This window comes from Triturus cristatus, chromosome 6, assembly GCF_964204655.1.
Source record: "Triturus cristatus chromosome 6, aTriCri1.1, whole genome shotgun sequence".
NCBI lineage: Eukaryota > Metazoa > Chordata > Amphibia > Caudata > Salamandridae > Triturus > Triturus cristatus.
In genome coordinates this window covers 342,003,422-342,016,262 of record NC_140589.1, presented here as the reverse complement: position 1 = coordinate 342,016,262, position 12,841 = coordinate 342,003,422, and positions in this window count along the sequence as shown.

The following is a 12,841-nucleotide window of genomic DNA, read 5'->3' as shown; positions in this document are numbered from 1 at the left end:
GACTTTGGTATACCCTTGTGGGACTCTGCACCACGTTAAAACATGATTACCCAGCCAGAAAGCGAACAAAAACGAGCTATCTTTGTGCAGGGCAATGGAGAAAAATGCTTGGTAAAGATCAATGACAGTGAGCCATCCAGTCTTACATGGAATCTAAAACAGTATTACAGAAGGATTCAGTACCACGGGACAATAGGGGACCACTATGCTATTTTTTTTATGGAGATCCTGTACAATGCAATACTTAACACTTGGCTTCTGAAAGCCCATACTAGGTGAGTTACATGGACTCCCCAGGATCTCTTTCAGAATACCTTGCTCAATCATAGTCTCAATTAAAGGTGAGATTCCAGCAACTGTCTCGGGCATCAGATTATACTGTGTTTTTTTGGGGTATTTAGCATTTGGTTTAACTTGGACAGGGACAGGTTCAACTCCTTTAATGAGTCCAATGTCCTTCCCCAAAAAATCCAAAACATTGTCTCTTACCGTGACTCTGAAATCTTCTAGCATCAACATTGGGAACGATAAGACATGTAAATTTTGATTTGCCAATTTAAAGGTGGTGACCAGACAACTTACGGAGTTTGTTGAAAGGTCTGACGTTCTGCATCCAGCGCAGTCTGGGTTTCGCTCCTCCTACAGCACTGAGACAGTGCTGGTGGAGATTTCCGAAGCCATTCCCGAGTGCTTAGATGCCGGTGGGAGAGCAGCATTGGTAATGCTCGACCTGTCGGCGGCATTCGACATGGTACCGCACTCCCTGCTGCTCGCCCGACTCACTGAGATTGGTGTCTCAGGCGCTGCCTGGGGCTGGCTGAGGTCCTTCCTTGAAGGGCGGGCTCAACAGGTGTGGCTGCCACCGGCCGCTCTCAACTCTGCAGCCGGTCACTACTGGTGTCTCATAGGGGTCTTTCCTTAGCCCCCTTCTTTTTAATATCTACGTTACTTCTCTGGTCTATTTAGCCGAGGACTTGGGGGCTAAGGTGATTGCCTACACTGACGACACCCAGCTTCTCTATACTTGGGGAAAAGGATGAGGACTCTGTATCCCTTGTTCAGCACTGCTTGTCTTCGGTTTTTGTGTGGCTTGCGGCGGCCCAACTCAAATGTAACGAAGACAAGTCAGAGATCCTACTCTACGGTAAATTCCCTTCAGGCTTTAGAGACACGATCTTGCCTCCTGGGTTCCCTCTACCAACTTCTAATGGCAAATCCGCAAAAAACCTAGGAGTGCGGTTTGAGGACAACCTCTCCTTTTCTGCTCAGGTGAAAAAGCTTTCAGGCAGCTGTTTTGGCATTCTCAAAACATTAAGGAGTTTTTTACCTCTCCTCCCTAGGCCTGCCAAGAGACGGTTATCCGTGCCTTGATCCTTTCCCGATTGGACTACGCTAATGCGTTGTTCATAGGCATTCCTGGATAGTCTCTGAATAGACTCTCGGTTATTCAGAATGCGGCCGCCAGGCTCCTCTTGGGAATCGCTAAGAGGAGCAGCGTGCGTGAACATCTCCGCGTACTCCACTGGCTTCCCCTGGCGGATCGGGTTAAATTTAAATCCCTGGTCATTGCTCATCGAGCCCTCTACGGTTGTGGGCCTGCCTATTTACAGAAGCGGTTCTCCTTTTATGTCCCGCTGAGACAACTGCGCTCTTCAGCTCTCCTTCTAGCTAGGGTGCCCCGCTTCATTCATCACAAGATGGGCGGCTGCTCCTTGGCTGTCAAGGCTGCCCAGGCTTGCAATGTCCTTCTGTTTTCATTGCGCAATATTCAAGACCCGTTAGCCTTCAAGAAACTTTTAAAAACTCACCTGTTTCCATAAATGATGGTGGTGTAGTTCAGTGACTCCTCTTGGATCCGCGCCGGGACACTCATCGGAGTAGCTATTGCGCGTTATAAGAGTACATAACATAACAAAGGCAATGTCCTCATCATTCATTTGAAGCTCAGTGCCCTTCGGTGTGCAAAAGATGGTGCAATTTAACTTGCACAGCAAATCACGTCCAAAAAGACACACAGGACTTGAATCACAGACCACAAATTGGTGATTATCTTCAAATGTCCCTATCTTCACAGGTACTTCTTCAGACGGGGGCTTGACAACTTCTTATTTGCAACTCCTACAACTTGGATTGTTCTTCCAGAGAGGGGTAGGTTTGGAACCTCTGCTGTTCTCCCAGTAGAGCGGGTAGCATCAGTGTCAACCAGGAAAGTGACATTGGGACCATCTGTATCAGCATCAACATAAAGTCAACTCTGGTCTACCTCAAAGACTGCACCAAGTGTACAGTCTTCCTCCCCACTCAGGCACCGTCATATGGACTGATCTGAACCGCATCCATTGGAAGTGTCAAACATGGGGAACTGTTGAAATGGAATGTTATTATGGGACAAATTGTGTTTGCCACTCATGTCTGCGTTTGGGTTCAATCAAGAGTTATTTACAGCTTGATGTTGTATCAGGGGTTGTGACACTTGCTTTCGGGACCTTGGGGAGCCAATGATTTTCGAAATCTCGGTCTTTGCACATTCTGAGGTTGTATATTGCTTCCTTTACACTACAGCTGAATTCAGAATGCCAGTGTCTTTATACTTCCTAAGCTTTTCTTTTCTCCTTACCGCAGTGCCCTTATCCACTCACAGGGTTGGGGACTGCACTAGGCATTAGGGGGCCATCGGGCTGTAAATGCTCCTCAGCTCTTGGCGGCCAGTGCCGGCCCAGTGCGAAACACAGACATCACCCAGAGCTGGAGCTTTAATAATGGCATCCACACATGGTCCTGCCATCTACAGCTGTGCAGGAAGCAGACAACGCGAGTCTGCAGTGGTCTTCAGAAGTCCTGATGACAAACTGTGCAGACTCGATTTTTCTGCTTCCCGCCGGCCCGCATCCTCTGCCACACCCTTTCCAAATTTATCACAGGGCAGGACCCACCCCCTGTGACGAGTTGGGAAAAGGTGGGGTGACCATCCCCTTCACCCCTTGACTGAAGTGAAGCCCCGGTGTTACAGGGCTTAAGACTAAAACGCCCAAGGCTATTTACACCCACATCTTCATAGGGTGGAGACTGGTCTTTTAGGCTATGTATTTGCCAAGCTAATGACCTCACAGCCCTGCAAATACATTAGGTTGTGACCCGCCCACAAGCAGCATGTTTAGGAAACGTTGCTCACTGGCAATCAGTGTGTGCACAATGTTTTTCCAAAAACACGGATATTAAAGAGTTTTTTTCTAACTCTGTGACAATGGCTGTCTGGGTTTGAAATTAAAGTGGGTGGAGACCCGACGCCCCTGGTCAGAAACCACTGCTGTGTGCATGTACCTTGGAGTAGAGGTGATCTTGTGGCATTTACAAATGATTTTCCGAGGTTGAGAGAGAAGCTTGTAGAGTGGTACAAACAGGTCAATCGATTTGTGAAAATTTCGAAGATGTTATTAATTGATTTGAATACGCGTTTGAGATTGTGGTCCCTAGTGATTTGTGGTCCACATGTAAAATGCCTACAGAAGGGCCTGAAGGCGAGCGAGATGCAATGACACATGGTCCGTCACCTGTAGTGATGAAAAAATATGATCAGGTGATTACTTGGCTGAAGGCTAAGGTTACTCCACAAGATATCGATTAGGTAAAGATTGACAGAATGACCTAAGAGCCTAAGGAGACGATTTTTGCATTTCTACAAAAGATTGTTGTAGGCTTTCAAACAGTATAGTGGGATGGACACAATAGAACCCAAGGATATGGGACAGTTTGCGTCCAGATTTTTGACTGGGTTGAGACTTGAAATTAGCAAGAACATGTGATCTGCTGGCAACAACAACAAATTAGCAACAACATGTGATCTGCTGACAGAATAAGTGGTTCGATGAAATTCTGCATAATGCTAAATACTGTTGTGATGAGACTCAGATAAAACACAAGAAGTTGAAGGAAATGTTGATGAAGGCTGATCAAAGGGGAGGTCAAAACCACCCTTATGTAGGGCATGCCATCCCCATGCAGAGAGTCTACCAGTCAGGGGCTCCAGGGCAACAAGGTGGGGGATTTCAGGGGCAAGGAAGAGGTAGAGGTACTCCTACAGATCCCAAGACTAGAATAGATGTTGCCACCTTAAAGAAGTCTAATGCATGTCACTATTGTAATAGGTTGGGGCATTGGAAGTGCAAGTGTCGTCATAATCATGTAAACAAGAGCAGAATGGAGGGTTTAGTCAAGTGCAGGGTAATGTTATACAACAGGGGTCTCCAACCTTTTCTGTAGTGAGAGCTACTTCTGCTCAAGGAAAGTCTTCCCGAGCTACTAGCTAATTTTATAACTGTAAAATAGGGACTATACTATGACCACCCTAAGCAGGATTATCAGTAGTTACCACCCAAGTATTCCAAGTGCGGTAACAGCAGAAATGCCTATGGCTCAAAGGACATAAATACAGCAGTAGGTCTCCCCAGCTCAGCTTGAATTATAATATGCACATTTTTCTATCAAAAACCGTTTTCCACTGTGAGCGAACAAACTCAATTTTCCAGAAGAAAACCCATTTTTGATAACAAAAACTGCTTTTAAAATATCCGTTTTCATATGTAAGGAAATGCACTGTCCCAAAACATCAGCTTGTCATTTTCATCAAGTACTCCCTTGCAAAAATACCTCATATGGACAGACTACTTTGAATACCCAGGTATTACAGTCATATGCCATGGATGCTCACCACCGCACCATTGATGCTTGTATTATGTCAGTAATGCCCACCATTATACTACAGACACAGTTGTGCCAAGGCTGGAAACCGTAAGGGTCGGGGCAAAGACCATATATGTCATGACCATTATTATGCCAGGTATAGGTAAATGTAGGCCAGTCATGCTCCTAGTATGTAAATGATGGCTGCCAGTATACCACAACTAGACCACAAATACCCCAAATAGTCAAGGATGACCATTATTATGCCATTGACAATATTATGCCAGGAACGAGCACAATTATGTCAGAGATTACACCCTTATGATGGGGACTAGCATACACATTTGGTGGTCCTTGTCACCAGGCGTAGCTTTCAGGAAGCAATCGTATTTATTATGGACTCACATAAATGCTGATGAGTCTCTTAATTTACTCTGGTCTGGACCATGCCCTGTTCTCACCAGGTCTTGAGCTGATCATGCACCCAACTGACACATTTCACTCTGACTCCTGCAGTCCCACGCATTGGTGGGTCAGCACTGATTACTGCTCAGGCTACTGCTGCCGTGCTTCTTTTATGGTCCACTGTTCACACACATGTTGTGTCTGATACAGCAGGGACTACAACATGGTCAATCTCCTTGTGGCTTAGTTATATTGAGATTGGATCAGACTGTCAAGTGGCAGGCCCTATAGCAGGGTTCTCCAATGAGTAGCTCGGAAGCTGCTGGTAGCTCTCCTGTACCTTCACAGTAGCTCTCAGAGGTGAAGTGAAGCCCAGTATCCAATTCAGAGAGTAGATGCCTATTACAACAGGCAGCACTGCTCATTTTAAGACCCTTAGAGGGACAGCCAGCCTTCCTGTTGGCAGTAACTCATACTAACACTCAGATACACACTGTATCAGCCTATAGAATATACAATTAAATCACAGGATCTCTGACTGTTAAACAAAACCAGAGTCCGTACTGGGAGATAATTGCTACACGTTTAATTTGCTGCTCTAAGGAAATGTGGCCATACGGCCTCTTACAGTCAATGCTCCACATCTATCGTTAAAACTTCGAAGGCACAACATTTAAGCCACCACAGTACAGCGCAGACCATTCATAAAAAGGGCTGCCCACTGTAGAATTGGAGATCTTGGTTTAAATCCCGGCATCCAAGCAGCATCCTGTGAATTGGGGAAAATCGTTTAACTTCTGTGTGCCGATAAAACATGAATATGACCTTGTGTAGTGTAATGTAATTGGTGCTCATGTAAAGCACGTCAATACATTCGGGTCAAGTGTGCGCCATATAAAACTGTAAAATAAATTGGTACCCAGGGTCTGAAAACATTTTATCGTGCACATCTTCCCATACTTGTAACAGACAGTACTAGGTTGAGTCAGCTTCTGCCTCTAAACTTGATACTAAAAGAAAATAAAGCAAGAGACACCATTGACATTTCTGTAGCTGAAGTACTCGTGCAGAGCGGATATCACGTAATTACAATTGGCGAGGATGCATGTCTTGCCTTCGGTAAGTAGACAAACCTCTTCTGAGGTGTTTAATACACGGTGAGAGAAATGCAGCGGAATAACTATAGTGTTGACTTAGAATGGCTGTTACTTTTTGTCTTTTGCTTTACCAAAAGAAGGCAGAAGTACTTTATTTGGGAATTGGTAGACCGGGTATCCCTAGTTGGCTGAGGTAGGTACATTAGGCCAAATAGGGACCCTCGGTTCCACGTCAGAGAAAGGAAGGACACCTTCTGAGATAGCCCCCGCTCACCCCCCCGGTAGCTTGGCACGAGCAGTCAGGCTTATCTTCAAGGCAAATGTGTAAAGTATTTCCAATAACGCTCATAGCAACCCAATGATGACACCACAAATGGACTCCACATGAGTTTCATAAAAACGAGTGTACATTTATTTAAAAAGATATAAGATAGGACCACACACTATAAATCCAACATATGCGTATTTGTAATATTCCTTCTGGCCGGTTGTTAGGCCAACCAGCCCTTGTAAGTTCTGGCGATATTAAGGAGCACTTCTAAACGTTCCACTGCAGTCCTAATGCAATGCTATGCAGTTCGTAATGCTAGAATCAGGCACTTGGCAATATAAGAATAATGCAGTTCGTAATGCTAGAATCAAGCACTTTGCAATGTAAGAATAATGCAATGCGTAACGCAACAATCAGGTACCTCGTTATGCAGAACTAATGCAATGCGTAATACACTAATCAGATAGTTCGTTATGCAGGAATAATACAATGCGTATTACACTAATCAGGTAGTTCATTATCCAGAAAGAATGCAATGCGTAATACGACAATCAGGTAGTTCGTTATGCAGAAATAGTGCAATGCGTAATACGACAATCAGGTAGTTCGTTATGCAGAAATAATGCAATGTGTAATACGACAATCAGGTAGATCGTTATGCAGAAATAATGCAATGCGTAATACACTCCAGCTCCGATCACGGTGCCTTAGGCGGTCTCTCCGCCACTCGTGCTGACTCACAGTCAGCCTCTGTCAACAGTTGCCCCCACACGGGTCTGGTGTGAACAAAAAGTGCAGCTCCGCACTCCGGCCCCGGTACTACCACTCCTTGTCAAGTACGGGCCGCAATACGAGCCAAAGCAGAGGCTCGCGCTGCAGGAATGGGAGAGGCCACAGCGTCTCCCGCCGAGCCCGCACCCCGCCCCACGCATCGACACACGTTACCTGGGGGGTGCGACCTCGCTTTCCTCTCCTCTTCCAGCGACTTGGGCCTCCGATGCAATCTTTGTGAATTCCGGGCAGTGGGACTCGGACCTTCCCTCGACAAGGTTAGCTCGAGGTCCCCCTCTGGCAACAGCGGGCTCAGGCCGGTGGTTCAGCTCCTCCCGGGCTGACGGTCCGATCCGCTGACACTACGAAGATCTCAGGCTGCCACAGGGCACATGCACACAGCGTCGCTGAGACTCACTTGAGCTTTGGATGCACGATCACCGGGCACTGCTCACGTAGGTCTCAGGTTTCACAAAGCACACGCACACAGCGTCGCTGAGACTCACTTTAACTCTGGGTGCATGATCACAAGGCAATCCTCACGAAGGTCTCAGGCTGCACAAAGCACACACACACAGCGTCGCTGAGACTCACTTGGATTCCGGGTGTCCATGATAACAAGGCAATCCTCACGAAGGTCCCAGGCTGCACAAAGCACAAGCACACAGCGTCACTGAGACTCACTTGGACTCCAGGTGCCCATGATCACAGGGCACTTCTTACGAGGATCCCAGGTTGCAAAAAGCACACGTACACAGCGTCGCTGAGACTCTCCTGGAAACTTTTGTGTTCCTGAGTTTCCGCAACAGAGAGCCAGCTCACCTCGGGCCCTTGGGGATAAGTTGCTTCTGGACACAGCACACAGCAAAGTCCTTTCAAGCAGGGGAATACAGCACACAGCAAAGTCTCTTCAGCCTCTCCTTGGTTAAAACAGCAAACTGCAGGCCAGCCCCAGAACACACAGCAATGGTCAGTCCTTTCTTTCAGTCTCTTCAGTTGTTTCTTCCTTGGCAAAGGTTCCTCTTGACCGCGAAGTAGCTTCAGTCTTGTTCAATCTTGATCAAGCCATTCTCCAAAGTTGAGGGGCTTCAGCTCTCATAGTTATACCCCTAAATGTCTTTGAAGTCTTTGTGTTCAGGGGTGCACTGACCCCTGTTCAGACCAGTTCTGGGTGCCTCCCTGCCAGTGACACCTTCTTCCTTTGATTAGTGGGGGTCTGGATTCTCAATCACTCAGCAGGAGATAGGACCAGTGTTCCCTCTAACGTACGCGCCTGTGCGCCCGTGCACCTCTAAGGCAACGAGCGCGCAGTGTCCCGTGTGAAGCACGCACACGTTCTTGCCACCGCCCCCGTTTAAAGCGCGAGTGGCGAAAAACGGCAATTTACCGGTTGCCTGAGGCCTTTGTGAAAGGATTCCTGTTAATTGAAGCGCATTACGGGCGCTGGGATTAACAGGAATACTTTCACAAATGCCCACAATCAGCACCCAGGCGCACTCTATTGAGAAAAGACATGCATCAAGTCCAAAAGCATGACGTGTGCTTTACACATTGTGCTTTGGGACTTGCTTCATTTCTTTTCTAAATACAGCGCAGCTGGGTGCTGATTGTGGGCCATTGTGAAAATATTCCTGTTAATTGCAGCGCATGACGGGCGCTGGGATTAACAGGAATCCTTTCACAAAGGCCCACAATCAGCCGCAGCCAGGATCCATTACAAATGCAGCAAGTCCAAAAGCACGAGTGTAAAGTACACGTCGTGGTTTTGGACTTGATGCATATCTTTTCTCAATAGAGAGAAGCTGCGGGCTGATTGTGGGCCTTTGTGAAAGTATTCCTGTTAATTGCAGCGCATGACGGGGGCTGTGATTAACAGGAATACTTTCACAAATGCCCACATAATTCACATGCAACGTCCATGTACATAGCTGCCAAGGTGTCAGATTGCTGTGTGTGACATTTTCCTAATTTTAGTGTATTTATGAGACATTTCATCGACAATGAGTGACACTTTTTGCGAGCAAAATCAAGCAGTGATGACCAGGGAAACCTATAAATATCAGAAATTACACTCGTGTGCGCAACAAGAAACTGCTTACGATCTAGAAACTGCTGTAACCTAATCGACCTGTAAAACAAATATCTAACAATGATGTTACAACTTCAACTTCGACCTTCAGCAGGAACATTCCTAATGTTAATTTTTTACACTTACCAAGTCTCTCAGTCACAATGCTGCAGCTGGGAATGTGGAGCCATGGGCCTTCGTTGTCTCTTGGAGTCCATCACCCTGCTTGGCTGCATACAGCTGCTGGGAATTGGGATAAATTATCACGTAATGACGACGGCGAGAGGAGCTGCTAAGTCGCGAGAGCTCTGCTTGTGCCTTTTAAAGACACTCAGCACCTCCTCTCAGACTCACACCCCCTGGACACAGCACATGGGGACCCCCCACGACTGGGGCTGGGCAGGCAGCAAGTGTCAAGGTCAGGAGGTGACTGGTCGAACACTGGCCTCCTCCTGTTTATTTAATTCTGCACAGGGACGCAAATGGCAATTAACTCTTGGGGTCCGGGCGGGCAGGAAACTGAGATAAAAAATAACTCAGAATATTTTTTACAGTTCCTGCCTGGGGCTTCATGTTTACTTTTTGGACTGATATGTACTAGTAATTCTATCAGAAGTACCTCGAGTGAGCTTGCAGTACGGTCTGCACATTGGCAAACCGGTCTCTTTTATATTTTTTCAGTTCTTTATTTCAGTTCTTTATGGTGAAGGGTGGGTTGAGGGTAGGTGTCACCAGCCTAGGGAGACTTTTGTTAGAGTTTTTTCTAATAAAAGCCTGGGAGTTCCAGGCCTAGGGGCTATAAATAGTGCTGCTCAGGCCCTCGCGTATCGAACAGGTTTCAAATAGGCCTGTGACCTTAAAAGGATCAAACTGACCACAAAGGCCCAAAAAGGCTCTGGAAAGACGCAAACTCATGTCTCGTGGGCACTTTGAGAGCACGTGCCTGTAACTTCTGTTCTTGTTTTCTCTAAACGATGTCATTTGAATGTGCCAGACACATAGGATGTCATGAGGTTAGTGCCTCTTCACCAAGGTCAGTAAATGCTCAAAAGCAGGTGGGTACATTACCACCGAACGGCGAGCTCAGTTGTGAGAGGCTGAATACTAAAATATACAATTCTCTGACAGTTTTCATTTTTTGTGTCACACACTTAACGACTGCAGCATGTTTCATACACTTCAGGAATAAACAGACATAAAAAAGAAAACTGTCAGGTCTGTAAATTCCCCAGCTGATCCACATAGATCAAAGCAAGCCAGGACGCTGTATTATTTCAAAACATGTCTCCAGCGGTCCGCCCCGGGCGGCGTGCCGACACCTACGCAGCCAGTGGCACAGATCACACAAGCAGGCTGTCACAGAGCTACACCAGGCTCTGCTGATTCTAACGCGGCTGTGTCACTGTTAAAAGTAATTTGTTGGACTAGCATCACGGTCTCAGTCATGATCTGAGCGGCCCAAAACAAGATTAGTACTGTGACTAGTATGTAAATCTGTCGCGCAGCTCTTTCATTGCTGAAAAGGCGCAAAGACTGACTGCAGTACTTCAGCTGCATTAGAGGTAGCTGACGAGCGCGTGTTAAGTGATTTTATAATTTACAAAAGCCCATTTTCATTATTAGAAGTAGCAGAGTGAGAGCTAGCTCACTGCAGCCACTGACTCACTTTACTTACTTCAGAAATGCCAGACGCCCGGGCGAGATTAAGACTCTCGGGCTCAGCAGCAGCTGCACAATGGTGTGCTCTGGGCCGCCGCGGTCGATGGGATGGGTCATTTTTCATGTCAATTGTACCAAGGTGCCACTGGCTGCAGCCTCCCACAACTTAATCCCCAGAACTGCAGCCATTCGCTCGCACCGCCTTTCTCTCCGGATGTGATGTCAGTCATCATTTAATGCGGCGCCACGCGAATCGTATTGTTACATTGTACCAGCTAGACCTGCAAAGCAGCTCAACCAGCCCCCAAGCCTGCCGGGAGCAGCGCACATGGCACGCTCCAGTCCAGCTTTAGTTTCAGTCCGAATTATTAGTGCATGATTAGCAGCCAGCGCTAGGATTTGAGAGCCAACAGGCCCTATACTTATGCGTGACTGCGGACCACCACAGTGAAATGCGTTAGTCTAACGCCTGATGCGTGATACTTGGCAGGCCTGCATGTAAATCCAGATGACCCATACTGAATGCAGAAAAAGCTCAAAACCAATTTCTTCAAAAAGCACTATACACTCACTTCATCAAACTCGTAAGTGAATTAACGTCATTCAATTCACAGAGCATGATAGAGTTATAGCACCAACATTCAAGATAAGAGGAAGCGGAGGGTAATGTGTGAATGGAAGGTTTGTCAAATGGTTCCAGTATGACACGTAGGAGTAAACACCATGTTACAGCGGCGCGTGTAGAAGAATCAGAGAGCTGCGTAAATTGTCAGCTATGCATTTCTCTAAAAGCTCCATGTGTTGTACATCCGAAAGACATTGCCTTTCCTTCATCCCCTTGGTTGTTTTGTTTAAAAGTTCAAAAGATATACATAATAAGTTAGTGCTTTTTTTGCCATATGATTCATAAGAAAACGCCAGAAGTAATCATTCCACAAGATTAGAATCAATACCCCCTTACATTTAAATGATTTACTCCCAAAACCATCATCTGGTAGTAAAAGAGAGATGGCTGTGGGCCCCTCATGCCCTTGGGCTTAGGGGCCATTAACTTTAAACCTTTCTCTAGCCAGTCCTTTCCAGGTCTCGCCTATAGACACCCTTTAGCTGTTGTCAATGACGTATCGTGGGCACAGGGGCAGGCAAAAAGCAAACTAAAATACCCCCTCCCCCCCCCCAATTCGATCGGTACCTCAAATGCCATCAGGAGAGTGAAGCTAGTAAAGTCTGTCCTCCCCAGAAGAGGTCCTTTCATCCCTCACATCTATTAATCTCTTCACCCTTTAAGCCTTTCATCCAGCGTCCATTTCACCTGTCTATTCATGCTCCCATACGTCTGTCTTTTCATCTAATCCATCCAACCTTCCTTTACCATTCCATCCATCCATCCATCATTTTATCCATCTTTTATCAATCACCCATCCTTTCACCCTTCCATCCAGGTTTCCATCCATCTATCCAAACATTCATCCTTCAATCCATTCTTACGTGCACCCACCAATGCAAATATAACTTTATTCTTCCATCTCTCAAACCTTTCACCTTTGTATCCATCCTTATATTGACCTCTCCTTCTTGTCGCAGTTTCTTCCTTCTTTTCATATTTCCTATATTTCATTCTTCCGTTCTGCCCTCTCTTTCTCTTTCCCTCTATTTTCCTCATTCTTTCTCCATCTGTTATGGTTTCTACCCCGCATTTAGAAAAGAAATGCAGCAAGTTTTTATATAGTGCGAACTCAACCCAAAAGAATTGGAGCGCTTTACATGATTTATTATTATATATTTTTTTGTATGCATGGGGAGATTAATTGATTTGCCCAGAATCACAGGATGTTAGGCTGACCCGAGACTAAAAACCCATCTCCTAAACCGACAGCTCGACTCCGGCTC